General features: G+C 39.8%; 1 pseudogene; it reads left to right on the top strand.

Moving 5' to 3' along the window:
- Window positions 1–18,306: 18,306 nt before the first annotated feature.
- LOC122744671 lies at window positions 18,307–18,705 on the top strand (annotated as a pseudogene).
- Window positions 18,706–19,566: the final 861 nt, after the last annotated feature.

The raw sequence follows: 19,566 nt of genomic DNA, 5'->3' as shown, positions 1-19,566 counted from the left end.
ATATGGAGACCAATAGGAAAGCTAGAACACTAACAACTAGGAGGATCAGGGAAGGTTTTCCATCGAAGACAACATCTGAGTTGAGCCTTGAAGCAAGCAATGGATTCAAAGAGGCAAAAATGAGGAAGAAATACATTCCAATTGTGAGGCACAGAGTTTACAAAGGCCCAGAGGAAGGAGATTGCTGAGTGCAGGAAACAGAAAATAAACCATGCTTGTTGCAATGTAGAGTGTGTGAAGGGGAATCATGTAAAATAACCCTGGAAAGGGAGACTCAAGCAAGATTGTGAGGTTTTATTTTATCCTAGAGAAAAAAGAGAGTCACTGAAATTTTGTAAGATGAGGAGCAATGTGGTCACCTCCATGCTTCAAGTAGAGTAGTTTGACAGCTCTGTGGAAATGGATTGTAGACAGAAGAGAGCCAGGGAAGTGCTAGGAAATTCTCAACAACCGGCTCTCTGGGGGGAAATGTACACAGAACACACTTTTAATTTTAATCTACTTTATTCTCTCCTTTACTTTCTTAAGCCTAAATAATCAAAAAATAAACAAAGCAAGACCCGATTTGTATCATTGGCTATTCCTGATTATAAATGCTCACGCTGAAAATTGAACAATTGGCTTCAGCTGGCTCACCTGAGAGAGACCAATTGAGGGTGATGTTCAAAAAAAGAGAGGTGATGACTGCCTGAAGTAAGGTTGTGGCTGTGTGAGGGGAGAGAAAGAGGACTTATGTGAAAGGCAGTATGGGGGTAGCTGGTTATATACATTGGAGGAAGGGGAGGAGGAGCAATAATAAGCAATTATTAAGTGCCTACTACATGCCAGGCATTGTGCTAAGTACTTTACAAATATTATCTCATTTGAACGAGGAGAGGGAAGAGTAAAGAATAACTCAGAAGTGGTGAACCTGGGTCTCTGAAAGAATGGTGGTGCTCCCAACAGAAAAAGAGAATTGTGAAGGGAAGTGAGACTGAGGGGGACAAAGTGGAGGCAGATGGGGAATAACAAATTCTTTTTTGGACATGTTGACTTTGGGATAAGGTAGTATAGTGGATAGAGTGCTTGTCCTAGAGCCAAGAAGACCTGAATTAAAATCAAGCCTCAGACACTTAATAGCTGTGTGCCCCTGAGCAAGTCACTTAAATCTATTTGCCTCAGTTTCCTCATCTGTCAAATGAGCTAGAGAAGAATAATGGCAAACCACTCCAGTATCTATCCCAAGAAAATCCCAAATAGGGTCATGGGGAGTTGGGCATGACAACGACTCAACAACAATGTGGGTCATCCAAGTGGAGATGTCTAGCAGGCAGTTAGCTGGTAAGTCTGGAGTATTTCTTGAGCTCCAAGCTCAAAAAAGGATTAGGAGTAGATCTGTAGCTTTGGGTGTCTTTTGCATAAAGATGAACATTAAATCTATGGGAGCTGATGAGATCACATATATAGAGAGAAAAGAGAAGAGGGATGAGGTCAGAACCCTGAGGGACTATTTTGGAGGTCTAGTCATTCAACTAATTCCAAATCCTGGTTACTACACTATTATTTTCTAGCCAAGATGTCTCCATTTTGACTGTAAAGACTTGATGAAAGCAACTTTATCATTGTGGCATGTGAGTGTGGCCAGTCTCCCCATTACAAACCTCCCTGTTAACTCCCTGAAAGTCCACTTGGAACTCAGGTTCAATATACTCTTGAGGCAGACCCACCTGCAGGAAACTCCTCTCTGATTTAGTTCTAGCCATTAAACGTCATTACAACTTCATATTGTGGTGAAAGTAAAACATTTTACTTAGAAAACACCATAGGACACTCATAACATCTAGATCAGGAAGGAATCTTAGAGGTCATCTAGTCCAACCTTCTCATTTTACAGAAGAAGAAACTGATTAGAAACAAAAACAAAGTAATGTCCAAAATGCAGCCATGACCTCCCAGGTTCCAGACTTTTCCCTATCCCAACTCGAGCATTCAAATGACTAGGTGCTGAGAGTCCAATATCCTCTGGTTAAGTTTTTGCCTCAGAACAATTCTCAATCTGGAGAATGAGGGTAGGATTTGCACAAATACTGGTTACCTGTTCTCCTCAATTTGGTCTCTAGTGTCTTTTCACTGATTTCCATAGAGGGCTTGTATCTACTGTGTTCCCATATAGGGATCTTGGGCACTACATAGCAGCCTAACTAGGCAGGAGAGGAAGAAAGTTTCACTAGATATTCCTGTGCTTTGATTATACCAATAAATATTCCTACCTACCCCAGCCCAGCCACAGGGAGGAGATATGTGTACATTGTTTGCAGCTGTGTTATTTTCCCTCTCCCTCCTCTTCTTCTCTCCCCCTCTTCCTCCATCTCTTCCTCTCTTTCTCTTCCTCTCACTCAATCTGGTTCTGGCTCTCTGCCTCTCTCTGTGTGTTTGTCTATCTGTCTCTCTCTGACTCTGTATTTGTTCTCCTTTCCAACATGCTTTTCAGAATTTGGGTGCTACACTCATCTAATCAGAGCCCAGTCTGAGTCAGCATCAACTTTGTGATACCTCATATCATTTACGTGGGTAACTTAAGTCTATTGCATTCTCCTGTTCTACCAGGTGATTCTACCAATACTGTTAAAAAGGTGATTAAACTAATCAGATTTTATGTAGTAAGGTAGTATAGTGGATAGAGTGCTTGCCCTATCTGTGTCTGTGATGAAGCCAGTTTTGCTCCTTTTGATCACCACCTCTTTTCCTAGATGCTCAATTACGGTCCCTGTATTATGGACCCAAACAACATGCTGCTACTACTAACTACTACTACTAACTACTACTACTACTAACAACTACTACTACTAACTACTAACTACTACTACTACTACTAACTACTAACTACTACTACTATTACTAACTACTACTACTAACTACTACTACTACTACCACCACCAGCCCCTTTATTACTACATCGCTACAAGATACCAAGGTAATCCACTGCATCCTGGGACATTCAAGCAGGTCTCTAGTCCATCTCTGCACTTGACCTCTAATTTGGATGCGATGAAGCTATGACTCATACATGTATGCTATGAAAACCTTTTAGCAGCTCTCATCAGTCATGTATTTGATAGATGCTTATTCTATACCCTACCTTGTGATAGGCAAGGTACAGATGATGGAAAGAATAATTGGCAGTCAGGATCCAAAAACAAAGATCTCTCTAGAAAGTGATTCCTGTTTTCCCTGGGGGGGATTTCTTCACATATACAGTAGAAGCATCAGAAGGTAGAAGACTAAGCCAAATAATTCCCACCTCTTAGAGCCTGTGAAGTTCATGAGGGTAATAAGGTCTTCTCTGTGACTCCCTTTCAGGGTGGGAAAGCCTAATATTAAGATTGGAATATCCCTTGTCCTCCCTGCCCTGTGCGCATCCCTCACCCAAGGACTCTAGAGAGCTTCTTTGGCTTAGGATTCTGAGGCTGTGGCTCTTCTGGAAATGGAGCCAGGGCTACCTAGCCCAGAGACTCTTAACTTTTTTGTTGATCATGGATTCCTGTGGCAGCTGGTGAAGCCTATGACACCCTCAGAATGATGCTTTTAAACACATAAAATGCATTACAAAGGAAACCAAGCGTACTAAAATAGAGATGTAAATTGTTTCCATTGAGTTCAAGGACCCCCAAAATTTATCCATGGACATAATGGTCTGTGAACCCAGGTTAAGAACCCCTGTTCCAGATATATCTACTCCCCTTTCACAACCTCCACAGAGTCCCTATCAGGTTTGTCCCTCCAGCCAAGAATCTTTTCTCTGAACCTCACACTGGCCTGAAGGGTCAAGTGACAACTGTTGATGGTCTTCAGCAAATCAATTTTCCTTTCTGGGCCTCACACCTCTGTGGTCTAGATGGGATAAACCAGGTTATGGATAACTGGCAGGCCTCAAATCTGTGGGTGAGTTAGAGGAATGTCTACCCCAAGCATGTGAAGACTTCTCCCAGCGAAATGGGTGGATGAGAACAATTCATTTCAATTCCCACGAAGGTGGCTGAGGCAAGCTCTGTGGAGCACTTAGAGCTTGGTCAGAAATCAGAGGCCAAGGTCATCCACTGATTCCCAAGCCATCACTACCTGTCCTGACTTTTGTCCTGCTACTGGACTTCAGTGACTTAACAAGAGAGTGAGGCTGATGACTTTGAGCAAGTCTGTTTCACTTAAATCTAATTCACAAGCAAGTCAAAATAGCACCCCATGGTATCATTGGTCTTCAAAAAGGAAGGACAGGGGCAGCTAGGTGGCACAGTGGATAGAGCACCGGCCCTGGATTCAGGAGGACCTGAGTTCAGGTCCAGCCTCAGACACTTAACAATTACTAGCTGTGTGACCCTGGGCAAGTCACTTAACACCAATTGCCTCACCAAAAAAAAAAGAGGGGGGGAGGCTTAAAAGGCTTAATAATACAAAACAATCTCTTTCCTCAAGTTTTCATTCTACTGTGGAATGGAGATAAAACATTTACACAGATTCAGGGATATCAGTACCAGCTCATATAAACTCTAGAGAGCCTAATGTTAAATCTTCATTGTGAGCAGTTATTCCTCAGAAATTGGAAAATGCTGCAATTCAGAGCGTGATTTACTCCAGCAACCACTTCTAGAGTCAAGTATTTTGAATCATAGAGCTGGAAAGAACCTTAGAACATGAAATGGGGTACCCAACTGGAAAAGACGTCAGCAATCATGTAGTCCAAACCCTCCATTTTACAGAGGAGGAAACTGGGACCCATTAGAAAGAAGTGACTTGTCCAAGTTCACAGTGAGCTGGCAGACCTGGGAAGAAGTGGAAGATGGCCTTCTAAGCTGTCATCCCCCCTCCCTGTCTCAACTCTCTTGGAATTAGGAAACTGGAAGGATTAATTTTAGCTCTTACTTCAACATCATTCCACTTCCCTATTTTGTTTCAACGGAAGATCCACCCTTGGAGTTCAGGGAAATGTCGGGGCCATCAAATATATGCCATCTGAGATTCTGGGTCTGGATTCTGTTGACCTCACTTACTGTCTCAGCTTGCATGGGTGAGTCCTGAGATGGTTGGGATAAGACAGAGGACAGTGGCCAGTCTGAAACTCAGGAATAAAGGAAGAAGGGGGAATTGGCAGAGACTGGGACCTTGATTCTTGCCAGTTTTGTGAGGGCCCCACCTAGAAAATAATACCCTAGTTCCAACCTCTAGATTCCTTGGATGTGGGGAATGGGCATATGAGGACTGTAGGGTGAGATAGGGGGTTATAAAGGGAGGTGTGGGACACTGAACTAAAATCACCTCACCTACTCAGATGGTCAGTACAAGGGTGGGAAGGCTGGGATTAGGGGATCAGGGTGGGACACTTTCTTTTCAGTACCTCTTTATAGCTAAGCCTTGACTCTGACTAATCCCTGGAGGAAAGGGAAGAGAAAATGATTCCTCTCAATCCCCCCAACACTGCCCTCCACAATCCTGAGCCTCAGCAGAACTCAGGGAAATAGCCAAATCATCACTCACCTTGGGGTGGGGGAGAGGACCCCTTACCATGAAGCTTTGATTAGATGGGGCTCTGGTTGAGAAACCTAGTAGCAAAGGCTCTGCTCAGGGCAATATTTATCATAGCTCCCTGCCCCTCAGCACTTTTCTCTTTCCCAAACAAATAACTTGATTTCTTGTCTCTAAAACAAAAGTTCTCCCTCCATCCATCCATCCATCCATCCATCTATCCTTCAGACAGCCATCTCAGACACCTAGACATCAGCAGGAATTGGGGGTAGAGGGAGGACAGACAGGAGTGGGAAGGAGCAGTCCCAAACAGGCCAAGAGAGAGCCAACAGTTGTGATTAGGATCAATCCTCTCATTTGTCTGTGACAATAGTTTATAAAACAGTCTGAGGAATTTAACTTGAAGGCCCAGCAATTCCTAAGCAAAACTGAGAGGTACAAGATTATCAAGGACATTCAGGTACTCTTCATTCTAGCCCTACAACAAAATTTCTAGCATGACCCTAGCTAGTCAAGTCACTTCCCCTCTGAAACTCGATTTGCTCATCTGTAAAATGGGGATGACACATAGTCCATACATCTCAGGACTAGTGTGAGGAAGACCCTTTGTAAACCCTAAAGCAACATAGAAATACAGTATAGTAATATGGTCTAAGGCTCCTTCCAGCTCTTAACTCTTTAACTCCCTGTTCAGCTCTTTCAGTCTATTCCATTAATGGAAGAAGCACTGGGCTAGGGATTTAAAAACAGAAACTTTATCCTGGTTCCTCCAAGGCACTCCTCACAAGGGCCTCAGGTTTTTTCCTATATCAAGTTGGATGATCTCTATAATCTCTAAGGCCTTTTTCAGTTCAAACATTCTATGTTTTAAAGCCCCTTTCCACTCCAGTGTTCTATGTCCTGTGTTCTTCCTTTTTCTCTTAAATAGAATCTCGTTTTTTCCAATCACATGTAAAGACAATTTTTAGCATTCATTTTTATTATAAAATTTTGAATTCCAAATTTTCCCCTTCCCTCCCCTCCCTCCTCCCTAAGATGGTAAACAATTTGATATAGGTTATATATGTGCAATCATGTAAAACATATTTCCATATTAATCATCTTGTGAAAAAAAGATACAGAACAGAAGGAAAGAACTATGAAAAAATAAAGTGAAAATAGTATGCTTCCATCTGCATTCAGACTCCATCAGTTCTTTCTCTGGATGGAGAGAGCACTTTGCATTGTGAGTCTTTGGGAATTCTTGAATCATTGTCTTTGCTGAGAAGAGCTGAGTCAAGCTTAGTTTATCATTGCACAATGTTGCTGTAACTGTGTTTTGTCCTTCCAGATCTAAAATTCAATTCTGTGTTGGAAGGTCATAACTACCTTCAACATCCTATGTTCCATACTCTAAGGTATCCCTCAGGACTTTACTAATGTGAGGAATTATCATTAATATTCTATAAATATCTCTTATTGAATGAGCCGAGGTTGTGGAGCATTCAGACTCTTGAAGCAGAAAAGGATTGTAGAGGCCCTTAGACAGACAGTCCCTTCATTTGAGAGGTGGAGAAACTGAAAAGGGAAGTGACTTGCCTGAGTTACACAGTGCTAGAACCAAGACCAAAGTCCAGGAATCCTGACTCTCAGTCAACTTCCCCCTCTCAGAACTAGATAAATGTAACCACCAAATAAGCAAGAAAGAAGCTAAGGAGATGAGTGAAATTTTAGAAAAGTTAGATATCATAGACCACTGGAGAAAATCGAATGGGGATAGAAAGAAATGTACCTTTTTCTCAGCAGTACATGGCACCTACATAAAAATTAAACATGTATTAGGGCACAAAAACCTCACAACCAAATGCAGAAAGGCAGAAATAGTAAATGCATTATTTTCAGATCATGATGCAATAAAAATTGCATGTAATAAGGGGCCATGGAAAGACAAACTAAAAATTAATTGGAAACTAAATAATCTCATCCTAAAGAATGAGTGGGTCAAACAATAAATTATAGAAATAATCAATAATTTCATCAAAGAGAATGACAATAATGAGAAAACGTAACCAAAATTTATGGAATGCAGCCAAAGCAGTTCTTAGGGGAAAATTTATATCTCTAAATGCTTACATGAATAAAATAGAGAAAGAGGAGATCAATGAATTGAGCATGCAACTTAAAAAAGCTAGAAAGAAAACAAAGTAAAAATTCCCAATTAAATACTTAATTAGAAATTCTGAAAATCAAAGGAGAGAGAAATAAAATTGAAAGTAAAAAAACCTATGGAACTATTAAATAAAACTAAGAGCTGGTTGTATGGAGAAATCAATAAAATTGACAAGCCTTTGGTTAATTTGATTTAAAAAAAAAGAAAACCAAATTACCAGTATCAAAAGTGAAAAGGATGAATTCACCACCAATGAAGAGAAAATGAAAGTAATAATTAGGAGCTATCTTTCCTAACTATATGTCAATAAATCTGACATTCTAAGTGAAATGGATGAATTTTTACAAAAATATAAATTTCCCAGATTAACAGAAGAGGAAATAAAATATTTAAATAACCCATCATAGAAAAAAGAAATTGAACAAGCCATCAATGAATTCTCTAAGAAAAAATCTCTAGAGCCAGATGGCTCTACAAGTGAATTCTACCAAAATTTAAAGAACAATTAATTCCAATATTATATAAACTAATTAGAAAAATAGGAGATGTCCCACCAAATTTCTTATATGACATAAATATGGTGCTGATACCTAAACCAAGAAGATCCAAAACAGAAAACTAAAATTATAGACCCAATTTCTCTAATGAATATTAATGCAAAAATTTTAAATAAAATATTAGCAAAGAGATTAGAGCAATTTATCACAAGGATAATACACTATGACCAGGTGGTATTTATACCAGGAATGCAGGGCTGGCTCATTATTAAGAAAACTATCAGCATAATTGACTACATCAATAACAAAAACAACGGACATTTTATAATTATCTCAATAGATGCAGAAAAAGCTTTTTTTGTGGGGCAATGAGGGTTAAGTGACTTGTCCAAGGTCACACAGCTAGTGTCAAGTGTCTGAGGATGTATTTGAACTCAGGTCCTCCTGAATCCAGGTCTGGTGCTTTATCTACTGCCCCCCCACACTCCACAGGCCCCCCCCCCGGCAAAAAAAAAAAAAAACTTTTGACAAAATGCAGCATCCATTCCTATTAAAAACACTAAGGAATATAGGAATAAATGGAGTTTTCCTTAAAATTATAAGTAATATCTATCTAAAACCATCAGCAAGCATTATATCCCCAACACATTTTTGGAAATGTTAGCTTTAGCAGTAAGAAAAGAAAAAGAAATTGAAGGAATTAGAATAGGCAAGGAGGAAACAAAACTATTACATGCCAGGGAAGGGTTTAAGGGAAAAGAGAATTATTTCTGTTCTGGACATATTGTGTTTAAAATATATACTGGACAACCAGTTTGCGATGTCTGAAAGTCATTTGGAGATGTAAGATTGGAGGTTAGCAGAGAGGTTGGGGCAGAAAGTTAGATTTGAGAATCATCAACAAAGAGATGGTAATTAAATCCATGGAAGCTTATGAGATCACCAAATGAAATAGTTTAGAGGAAGAAGAGAAGAGGGCCCAGTTCAGAACCTTGAGGGACACCTACAGTTAGAGAGCATGATCTGGATTAGAATCGAGTAAAGAAGACTGAGAAGGAATGGTCAGATGAGTAGTAGAAAAACCAGGAGAGAATGGTGCCCTGAAAACCTAGAAAGAGTATCAGAGAGGAGAGAGTGATTAACAGTGTCAACAACTTCAGAGAAGTCAAGGAGAATGAGAATTGAGAAAAGACCATTGGATGTGTCTATTAAAGAATCATTAGTACTTTTGGAGAGAGCAGTTTCTGGTGGAATGATAAGGTCAGAAGTTAGAGTATAATGGGCTAAGAAAAGAGTGAAAGGAAAGTAGAGACACTATTGTAGACAAACTTTCCCTTTAGCTACAAAGGGTAGAAGAGAAAAAAGACAACAGTTAGGGGCAGCTAGGTGGCGCAGTAGATAAAGCACCAGCCCTGAATTCAGGAGTACCTGAGTTCAAATTCGGCCTCAGACACTTGACACTAGCTGTGTGACCCTGGGCAAGTCACTTAACCCCCATACCCCGCCCCCCAAAAAAGACAATAGTTAGCTAATATATGGGATCTCAGCTTCCTCAGCAAAGCTAAGACCTCAAATGAGGTCTTTCATAGCTTTAAAAATATAGAAGGAACAGCACTTCATGGGGGGGGGGGGGAGACAGTTCTGATTGGTTACAAGAGCTTGACATCATGAATGAAGAAATCAATATGATTGGTTACACAACTGAGACATAGGGGACAATATGATTGGAAATTGAGAATGAGAGACTAGCAACAACCCCTTCCTTCCCTCCTGTGACTGAGAAATGTTCATTGTTTGAGTTCACCTGCAAAGTTAGAGATAGTGGACCAGACTTCTTTGGATGACAAATCAGACATCCTTGAAGGATAGGTTGGTGGTGTAAAGATACTAGGCCAGACTCCCTGGTGCCCATCTGCATCCCTCAAGGATAACAGATTTCCCTGAATCAAGAATAGAACAATGATCGACAAAAGAACTGGATTTCTAAACTTAAGTTTAGAATTTCTGAAATAAGTTCAAATACAAAAACCATGACTAAGGATGTAACAAGACAAAATCAATTAACTGTAAATAGGATCAATTAAAAGATGATATAGAATCAATCTGATTATTTCACTATGGAATACAAGAGACTAGACCTGGGAATTGAGTCATATAAAGAAATCTCAAATAAGGTAACTCTGTCTACTAATACAGTTGGGCACATTCTCTGAAATTTTCAGCCTTAGAAAGTTTCCTAGAGGCCTGAAAGGTTCCATGACACTTACTCAGGGTCACAAACCCAGTATGTGTCAAAAGAGGGTGTTAAACTCAGGTCTTACTGGTTATAAGACCAATTCTCTAAACACTATGCTACACTACCCTACAGAGAGTAGATAGTTTAAATAGTGCTGCCCCGTCATTTCATAGAGAAGTAAACCCAGACCCAGAAGTAAATGAGCTTTTTATTTTTATTCCACAGGTCCCCAAGTCTAAAACGTCATCAGATTTCCAATCCCATCTCTTTAGTTACCAAATTATCTTTCTAGTATCTAAAATAAAGATCTCCTTCCTCTCTTCCTCCAGCTCCCCAGTGCCCTTTCTCCTCACCAGACCTTGAAGAAATTGCACTGCTATAATTACAAGGAGGGTGGCCAGATCTGACAGTGAGAATAGGAAAGGACTAAGGAGACACTAGACTCCAATGGGGAGAGATAGACACTTCTCAGATCAAATGGACCTCATTCCCTCATTGGAGTCTAGTGTCTCCTTAGTGAGGTCCTATGTCTCCAACCAGTAAGTGTGAGAGTCCAGACTAGAACTTAGGTCTCCTAAATCCCAAATCATATCCTTTCAATGTATAACAGCCAGGGTATTCTTGACTTCTCCCACTTTATCATGCCCCATGAACTGCTCTCCTTTCCAGGTACAAAACCCCAGAAAGATCTTGAGGTGGAACAACCCTGGGGCCCACTGAAAGCGATTCAAGGAAGCTCAACAATATTGCCCTGTGTGCTGACCAGTGATGTATTTGATGGCCCTACCAAATGGTTCAAAGGAAAAGGAAAGGGACAGCAGCTCATATACAGTGACAAAGACCAGGCTTCTGCCAGAGCACGGAGAGTGAACCACTCACATAGGAATTTGACCATCCTCATCAGCAACATCACCACTCAGGACGATGGAGTCTATTACTGTGTGAAGTTCCACCAGAGTAATAGAAGTTATATAGATTCTAAGTCTGGATTAGGCACCAGGCTCTCTGTGGGTGAGTACAGAGCAAGGAAAGGCATCATGGTGTACTGAAGATTCTAATACTGAAGATATCGGATTTCGATTCAGAGAACTTGGAGTCCAATCCCAGCTCTGCTACTAACTACTTTATGACCTTGGCCAAAGCAACTCTCTGGGCCTCGATTTCATCATCTGCCAAATAAATTGAGGGAGGGTGGATGGCTTAGGTGATTTCTAAGGTCCCTTCCAGATCTTAATCCTCTCTTCCACTATCAGCTCTGAGTTCTCTGGTCTTCTATGCCCCAGACCCTGGCTCCTAGGGATTCTTCTTTCCCATCCTCTCCTCAGATGATCCACCCCTGAGCCAAATGTCAAACACACAAGACACACAGGTCCATTCCCTTCCCTCCCTTCCCTTCTGCTCGCTCGCTCTCTCTCTCTCTCTCTCTCTCTCTCTCTCTCTCTCTCTCTCTCTCTCTCTCTTCCCCCTCCCTCCCTCCCTTCTTTTTTTTTTTTTTGTGGGGCAATGAGGGTTAAGTGACTTGCCCAGAGTCACACAGCTAGTAAGTGTCAAGTGTCTGAGGCTGGATTTGAACTCAGATCCTCCTGAATCCAGGGCTGGTGCTTTATTCACTGTGCCACCTAGCTGCCCCTCCCTCTTTCAATGAGAGGCTATCCTGGATAGGATTTACAGGTCTGACCCATTTGGTTCCAGAGGGAGAGGCCATAGAATCATTGACTTTCAGAGTTGGATTGAGACCATTTACCCAACACTAGAAGTCTTTAAAAAGAGGTTGAGTGACTGGTGATATACCAGAGAGGACTCCTTTTCACATTTAGATTAGACAAGATTATTCCTCTTATCTTGAAAGTGGGGCAGCTAGGTGGCACAGTGGATAGAAGGCCGAACCTGGAGTCAAGAAGACTCATCTTCCTGAGTTCAAATGTGGCCTCAGACACTTACTATGTGACCCTGAGCAAATCACTTAATTCTTTTTGCCTCAGTTTTCTCACCTGTAAAATGAGGTGGAGAAGGAAATGGTAAACCACTCCAGTATCTCTGCCAAGAAAACGCGAAATGGGTTTACAAAGAGTTGTACATGACTGAAAGAACTGAACAACAATAACATCCTGGAAGTATATCTTCAGGCAGTGCTCAATCTAGTTGGGGAGAAAGCATTTATGCACATGAAGACATTTACAACCCTAGGCTAAGTAATGTGGGTACTTATGATAAGGGTAAATGAATTATATAGACAGAACTATAGAAGAGAGAGTTCACTGGGTGAGGACTGGGATGGTCAGGGAAGGTTTCCTGGAGGAAGTAAAATTTGAAGTCAACCTTAGAAGATGGGGAACATTAGGACAGGTGGAGAGAAGCAGGTACAGCATCCTAAATAGTGACAGAAAGTGACCACAAATCAGGAGGTAGGCAGTGCACAAGATGAGATAATGGAGAGATTGTATTGGGTACAGTATAGTGTGCAAGTGATGGGAGATAATACTGGAAAAGTAGATTATGTTCACAACATGAAAGGTCTTGAATGAAAGGCAATTTGGACTTTATCCTATAGCCAAGGACTTTTTTTTAGTAGAGGGGGACTGGGATCAGGAAGGATTAGGAAGATTTTTCCAGCAAGATGGCTCATAGTAGAGAGCCTTGATATGGGGAGAGCAATTTATAGGATCATGGATGTAGAGCTGAAAGGATACAAAGAAACCATCTAGTACAACCTCCTCATTTTATATTTGAGGAAACTGAGGCCCAGAGAGGCCACATGACTTTCCGAAGGTCACACAGGTAGCAAGTAGCAAAGCTAAATCCCAAACCCAAGTCCTCAGGAGGCTTTGAAGTACACATATAAGAGCCCTGGACTTGGAGCCAGACAACAAGTCTGCTCTGTCATTAACTTGCTGAGTAACCTTGGGCAAATCACTAACCTCTCTGAGCCTCAGCACCTTTAGCTATAAAATAAGAGGCACTGACCTAGTGATCTATAAGGGCCCTGCCACCTCTAGATGCAAAATGCAATGATCTTGGGGCAGCTAGGTGGCGCAGTGGATAGAGCACCGGCCCTGGAGTCAGGAGTACCTGAGTTCAAATCCGGCCTCAGACACTTGACACTTACTAGCTGTGTGACCCTGGGCAAGTCACTTAACCCCCATTGCCTCACTAAAAAAAAAAAAAAAAAAAAGATGCAATGATCTTATGATCCCTTCCTGTTGAAATTCCATAGGAACTCAGGGGTTGGACTGATCACATGGCTTAGATGGGGACAGTGAAGGCCTGAGAAGAATTTTGCATCAACTTATCTCCACTTCCTCACTCCTCAACTTATCTTTATCCCCCTTACTCACCTCATCTAATGGATGCTCTTGTCCCTTGGTTCAGTCTCAGCTCTCCAGTGTCCAGAAGATCCAGGGATTTCCATTTTCTTCTTTGCACCTGTCCTCCTGGTGGTGAAAGCGCTGTTACTACTCAGCATCTTGACCATCTATATTATAAAGAAGAGAAGAATATAAAGGTGAGAGAGTAATTTTGTCCCATTATGATAAGGTCCAGCCTCAGGGAAGAATACCAGAGCCACAGTCAGAATTACAATGAGAAGTGGCCAGTCTTTAGGCCTCAGCAACATTTATGGGTTTTGACAATTCCCTCTGAAAATGTCTGTCAATGCTCAAAGATATTTTTTAGATAGAGGCATGGTGAGTGGACTGGCCTGGCAGGAAGTGAAAGGAGCAGAAGAATGATGATTCCAAGAGTTCTAACAATTCATCTCCCCATATCTCCACCCTGTGAAGTACTACATGAGGTCTTGGGAAAAGTGTAGCCCCTTCCCCTAATCTTGGAAGCTTTCAGAATATCCTGATATCTCTCCTACCAGAGTCTCCAGCATTCAACAAATTACACAGAACAATTTCCTAAAAGGCTGAATGATAAAAGGAAAATGAGGTCAGAAGTAAGTAATTCCAAAATCTCAGAATCCCGGAATTTCGAGTTTAGAAGGGACCTTAGAATATTGGATGTCAGACCTAGGAAGGGCCTTAGAACACAGAACGTGGAAATTCAGAGCTGAGAAGGATCTTAGACCATAGACCATAAAATTCAAGAGCTAGATGAGACATTCAAATATAGAACATAGAATGACAATCCTGGGAGCAATTTGGTTCATGCTCTTAATTATACAGAGAAGGAAACTGAGGGCCATAAAGGATAAATGACTTGTCAGAGGAAAAACAGCAAGTTAGTTACAAAGTTGGGAATCTTTCTCTTCACTGAGAGTACAGGGAGGAGCTAGTAAGATGGGATAGTTTTCAAATGGCCAGAAGTGAAAAAAGGTAGGAATGTTTAGTATCATGAAAAGATATAAAAGATTATATGATGGAATATCAGTGGGAGAGGGGACTGGCCTTCATCTTTCCTTTATTTCTAGCTACGAGCTCAGGAGCTGCTCCTATCCACTAGCTCCTCAGCTTAGGCCTCCTTTTGCCTCTAGCATGTATCCACACAGGCTTTGTTCCCTCTACCCTAGAACTACAAGGTCTCCTAGCTTTCCTAGAAGTTGTCTCCATAGGGAAGTCCACCTTCTCCTCCCCCCTTCTCCAGTGGGTGGGGAGAAGAAGGCATAGAGAAAGGTAGGATGAAGGAGATCTTAAGGACTTTGATTACTATACCAGGGAGGAATCAAGGGTTTCCAGGGCTCTGAAGCTTTAAGATTTCATGCCTTTAGGGGTAGCGAGGTGGTGCAGTGGATAAAGCACCACCCCTGGATTCAGGAGGACCTGAGTTCAAATCCAGCCTCAGACACTTAACACTTACTAGCTGTGTGACCCTAGGTAAGTCACTTACCCCCAATTGCCTCACCCAAAAAAAAAAAAGATTTCATGCCTTTCCTTCCCCCAGCAGAAGAGAAAAGAACCAGGTAGTTCCAGAATCCACAGAGCTACTTTGCAAAGACTACAAGAAGAGCAGCTCATGGCTTCCAGAGGTCACAGTTCATGAACCTTCCCCATCAAACCTACAAAAGGAGATTCAGTCCAAGCTCCCTCCCAGAGTTTCCTACCAGCCTATGAATTTGTAATACCTTTTAAAAGTTTGTATTGATACATTTTACTTCTATATCACCTTCATTTCTGAATATATCCCTCTTTATCCTACTATGCAAAGAGTCATTTCTTTGTAGCAAATATTTTTTTAAAGAGCCTGTATGTGTTGAGAGTTATGGGAAAGCACTGCCAAAATCTGACAATATGCATTTTGACATCTTTCTTCTGGGGCAAGCTTATAATTACAAAGTATTCAATTTCAGATTTTCCTTTTTATTTACATTATTGGAGTCATTAAATATATTTTTCTTCCTGGTTCTGCTTACTTCATTTTGATTCAATTTGTTTGTCTTCCCATGCTTCTCTGAATTCTTCATATTCATAATTTCTTTTGAAGCAAAAATATTCCATTAGATTCATGTACAACAATTTATTTAACCTTCCCCCAAACAACTAATATCTATTTGGCTTCCACATCTTTGCAACCACAAAAGGAGCTGCTATAAATATTTTGGTGTTTATGGGGCCTTTCTGTCTTTGACCTCCTTGATATGTATACATATATATGTATATGTGTGTAGACAGACAAATATGGATGTAAATGTAGATATATAGATAGACATAGACATAGACGCAGACACAGACACAGACACAGACATAGACAGACATAGACATGAATATATAGATATGTGGATCCCTAGGTCTAAGGGTTGTCACTTTCTTAGAATAAATCCAAATTGCTTTCCAGCAATTGGTTGGCCCAATTCATAGTCCCAGGAAGCTGGGTGGCATGTGACGAAATGAAGTGAAGGCCAACTACAAAATGGAATTGGTTTAGTGTAGGAATCAAGAAAATCAATTAGAATCTATGTCATGAACTCCATCTTGTGCTGTCACATGTATTGTCCTCTATATTATTGCTTTTCTAAAAAAATTTCTGATATAATTATTTCTCAAATTTCACAACATAAGAGAATTTAGAAATACAATAACATACACATCATGTCTTTAAAACATGAAACAAAACTCATCGCCAGTCAGATGACATAAATTCAGCCAAATCCATTTCCAAATTATGTTACATAGGAAATCATTCATTTATCTCCTTTGTCATTTTATACTAATAATATCTAAAATGCAATTTGCAATTATAGTCAATTAAAGAAATAATAATAGTCAATATTTATATAGTGCTTAATATATGCCAGTTACTGTGTTAAACACTTCACAATCATTAGATCATTTTGATCCTCACCATAACCTGGGTAGGTACCATTATTATTTTCCTCTTTACAGATCAGGAAACTAAGTTAAACAGATATAAGATAAATTGCTTAAGATCATACAGCTAATAAATTTCTCTGAGACTAGTAGTCCCTCCTCACTGACTCCTCTACAGTTTAAATTACCCTTTCCACTCCTTAATTAAATTTTACTCATTTTTAAGTCGCTCCCTGATTTAAACAAGCTTTTCTCTTTTCATGCTCAAGAAAGGGTTAACAAGAGGTAGCTATAAATCTCCAGATAAATTTTTAAATTCAAATTTCATGTCTATCTTTTTTTCTTCACTCTGGGATTACTTTCAAATTAGCTTCCTTCCTTTATTGCACTAAAACAATATGTCTATCAATCTTCAGGGGGTAAAAGTCATCTAAGTTCTATTTACCTCTAAGACTTTTACATAATTTAATTTTAAAAACAAATAAACAAGGGGCGGCTAGGTGGCGCAGTGGATAGAGCACCGGCCCTGGAGTCAGGAGTACCTGAGTTCAAATCCGGCCTCAGACACTTAACACTTACTAGCTGTGTGACCCTGGGCAAGTCACTTAACCCCAATTGCCCTGCAAAAAAAAAACAAACAAATAAACAAGTCCTACACACAATAGATAGAATGTTAGGCCTGCAGTCAGGAAGACCTAAGTTTAAATCCAGTCTCACATACATACTAGCTGTGTGATCCTGGGCAAGCCACTTAACTCCTCAGTTTGCTCATCTGTAAGATGGGGATAATAATAGCACCTACTTAGCAGAGTTATTGTGAGACTCAAACAAGATAATAATTTTAAAGTGCTTAGTGCCTGGCACATAATAAATACTATAGATATATTAGCTATTATTAGTGTGCCCATCTTTTCATAACCCCTTCAATACTGATTATTCCCATCTTTTGTCATCTTTGTCAATTTTCTAGGTGTGAACTCTCCAGAGTTCCTTTCGTTTGCATTTATCTTATTATTAGTGATTTGGAGCATTCAAGTTTGGCATATAACATCTGGGACTAGACCTGTACATTCATTCCTTCATTCTAATGAATGATCAAAGTGAGGAAAATCCCTCCACTTATACACATTAGCACCTTCTCTTCTCTTTATATAGTTTTAAAGAGTTGCCTAGTCCTAAAGCAACTCAGAGTTCAAATGGCTTGACCAGTGACACACTGTCAGAGAAACTTGATCCCACATCTTCCTGGCTTTGAGGACATTTCTCTCTCTACTATGCTGTGCTGTCTATTAATAATTTTAATTATTTTTAAAGAAGTTCTTGTTCATATCCTTTCACTACTAATCCCTTGAGGAATTAGCTCATTATTTTCTTGGGTGATGATGTGAATAGTCTGCCTGGAAGTTGGTGAGGGACATGAAAGAAACATCGGTGAGGGAGGCATTAGGATGAGAAGGGACTTGTCTCTATAAGATCCCAATGACCAAGAGATCTAGAGTAGCTCTGGATAGGAAAGAAGACTGAACTCAAAGACAGTTTGGAGTTTGTTCATGATCATGAATGTGATGAACTCACTCATGAAATAGAAGAGGTTAGCAGAATAGATTAGAAAACAAAATCCGACAATACGTTCTTACAAGAAACATAACTTGAAACATTAAGACTTATACAGCCCTTTCTGCCTCCTTGATCATCATGGCTCCTGTGAAGAAATCTGTGATGAAAGGCAGCAAAAAAAAGAAGCAAGTCCTTAAATTTACCCTGGATTGAACCCATCCTGTGGAAGATGGGATTATGGATGCTGCTAATTCTGAGCAGTTTTTACAAGAATGAATCAAAGTGAATGGAAAGGCCAGCAATCTTGGTGGTGGAGTTGTAACCATTGAGAGAAGCAAGAGTAAGATCACCATGACTTCAGAGGTGCCATTTTCTAAAAGGTATTTGAAGTACCTGATAAAGAAATACTTAAAGAAGAACAATCTTTGGGATTGGCTCCAAGTAGTGGCCAATAGCAAGGAGAGTTACGAATTATGGTACTTCCAGATCAACCAGGATGAAGAGGAAGAAGAGGAGGAGGATTAAACCCTCTTGGGTCTGGAAACATTTTGTATATGATATCAAATAAAACCTAAACCAAAAAAAAAAAGATTTATACAGATGTAAATAAAAGTCTGAAGCAAAATCTATTTTACCCCAGCTAAACACAAAATGTCAAGAGTAGCCATTATGATTTCAGGGAAAGAAACAACAAAAATAAACTTAATTAAAAGAAATAAAGAGAATTATATTTTACTGAAAGGTAACAGACAATAAATTAATTGTAATACTTAACATATATGTGTATAACATGTATATATGTATGTGTGTATGTATATACACCCAATGGTGTAACTTATCAATAGTTAGAGGAAAAACTAAATTAATTATAAGGAGAAAAAGACAATTATACTATAACAATGGAAGACCTCAATGCAGCCTTATCCACATAGATAAATCTAACCAATAAATAAATAAATAAATAAACAAGATAGAAGTTAAGGACCTGAATATAATGTCAGAAAAATTAGATATCTAAAAATTATATACATATCAGACAATTATTGAATGTAAATGAAAAGGAGCAAATGCAATTCTCATTTCTGTTCTTAGAGGGGAATGATCATATCTTAAGATAAAAACTTCATAAACAAATGAAGAAAAGCAAAAACATTATACATGTATTTACTGATCACAATACAACAAAAATTATTAAATAGTCACTGGATAAGTATTAAAAATCTACTGGAGATTACGACTGAAGAACTGTTGGGTCAAAGAACAGATCAAATAAACAATAAACACTTTAATTAAAATTGATAACAACATGGGGCAGCTAGGTGGCGCAGTGGATAAAGCACCAGCCCTGGATTCAGGAGGACCTGAGTTCAAATTCGGCCTCAGACA

This window comes from Dromiciops gliroides, chromosome 2 (assembly GCF_019393635.1).
Source record: "Dromiciops gliroides isolate mDroGli1 chromosome 2, mDroGli1.pri, whole genome shotgun sequence".
NCBI lineage: Eukaryota > Metazoa > Chordata > Mammalia > Microbiotheria > Microbiotheriidae > Dromiciops > Dromiciops gliroides.
Note: the sequence above shows the minus strand (reverse complement) of the source record. Positions and strands in the feature narration are given on the sequence as shown.